Here is a 2,254-nt window from a genome sequence, read left to right as displayed (position 1 = left end):
AAAAAATCTAGGATTGCAAGTTAAACTTGATGTGGCAAACAAGTATGTGCATAAATGTATTAAATACACATAATTTTTTTTAGAGGTACATGGAAGCAGAAATTTCGAGGCCTCTAAGTGGGTTTAACCAAGAATATTTATATGTTTGGTCCTCATCTTGTTTAAAACCTTCATCATGCTACACTTTATGAGACATTCAAAGGTACCGTTTACATTTCTCTTAAATAGTGTGCATCTTATAATGTTCTATCTGGTATGATGGATGGTCCATGACGTCCTACATTGAGAAAGGCACATTGAGAAGACAAATCTGTTGGGTTACTCTACAAGTCTTTGTTGTCATTGCTAGTCTTTTGACATCCTTTGGTATTCATGCTAGCCTCTTGGTTCATCTTCAAGTCAGATGTATATGAATGCTTACGCTGTGATGCTAAAATTTGACTGTCTTGGTAATCATGCTAAAAGAATATAGCTTTGTTGAACTCCATTTTGCTTCATCATGCTTTAGTTATTCAGATGGTACGGCTAATTTACTCCTTCAGCACACAGTTTTATAGAAGGTAGCTGGAAAACTAATCATGCCAAAACCAAAGGGCTCAACATCTGAGATTAAAAAAGCTCCGTCATCTGGACTTAAGTGGTCCTTTTCTCCTGGGACTAACCTGCTATCAGGTGGTGCTGCAAAATTTGAAAATGAGTCTAGGCAAAAACTAAATGAGTTTTCCAAGGAACTTAGAACATTCAGAAGTGTTGACTTGTCAGGTTAGCACACGGAACTTGTTAGAATGTATCTACAGCAAGTGATTACAGTTGTTCACTCTATAACTGATTATTTCTAAATCTAATATCTGGTAATGAATATGTTGAGATAACTTTTTCAGGGGATTAAACATACATTTACTTTACCAAGGTAATGGAATACTTGTAGATATTTAACAAATTCATGATTCTGTTAGGTCGTAACTTTGGTGATGATGGTCTGTTTTTTCTTGCTAAAAGCCTTGGTTACAACAGGTTAGTTCTTTTCCTTCCTTTTCCATAACCTTACTTTTTTTCTTGTTCCTACTTGTAAACTATTGCTGAACCAGACTCTTAAAGGTATGACATTACTAAAGCAAGACATTTAAGCATAACTTTTTTTAGTGTCGTTTAGCATCTCATTAGTTTTTTTCCAAGTCTCAGGCAGCAGAGGAAGTTGATTTTTCTGGCAATGGGATTACAGCAGTTGGCCTAAAGGCACTTGATGGTGTTCTTCAGACGAATACCATGCTTAAAACTCTGAACCTATCAGGAAATAATATTGGCGATGAGGAGCTAAGGTAAGTCCATTTTTTAATTTTAATTTTACTAATTTTTATGTTTGCGCCTATTCATCTGGAAATAAGCAATTTGATTCTGCTGGAAGTACAATAGTGTATTGGAATACAAGAAAAATTAAAGTTCATTATCACCATTAATTGGTAATTTGATATTAAATGATTTCTTTGACAGTAAATGACAAAATCCTTTAATGGTATTAGATAAATTTACAGTAGTTGATATAGTAGGAATTCACACAAAGTAATTAGCATACAAGCATCCTAATTGTAGTTGCTAAATGCAAATACCCTACTATGTTTAGCTAGTTCATTTGACTATATTTATCTTAGTTTGTTTAGGTCAGTTTTATGGGGTTTTCATGGGGTAGTGAATTTTTTTTAATATATTTGTGTTCTAGCAGTGATGAGATAATTATTTGCTTGCCATGAAATTTATCTTTGCTTGGCTGATTTATTTCAGTTTTAAATAACTATAGTTTTTACATGATTCTTGCTTTGTAAAAATATATATATATATTTTTCGTTTTTAGATTTCCTTCTTGGATGATGATGCAGTTCTCCAATTTGTTGTTATTTTTTATTCATTTCAATATTTACCTAGTTGCATCACTCTTAACCATGTTTCTTTATAGCCCAGTTGTGCATGCAATAGTGATTAGCATATCATGTCACATGAGAGATATACCTCATGTTATGATATTTTTTGTTGTCAAACTTTTTGTGAATGATTGGTATAGTGCATGATGATATCTCTCTATTTAAGTCACCTTGACTTATACCAATTGAATATTTGGTCCTTAAAAGACATTTGAGCTTCTATCAGCATTTTTTGGATGTAATTACTAAATCCACTACCTCCAACAGCTGAATCATTACTTCATGTCAACATTTTTTCCATGTACATTAGGGACTTAACTCTTTTGGTGACCATAAAA

The sequence above is a fragment of the Zingiber officinale genome, chromosome 6B, assembly GCF_018446385.1.
Source record: "Zingiber officinale cultivar Zhangliang chromosome 6B, Zo_v1.1, whole genome shotgun sequence".
NCBI lineage: Eukaryota > Viridiplantae > Streptophyta > Magnoliopsida > Zingiberales > Zingiberaceae > Zingiber > Zingiber officinale.
Note: the sequence above shows the minus strand (reverse complement) of the source record.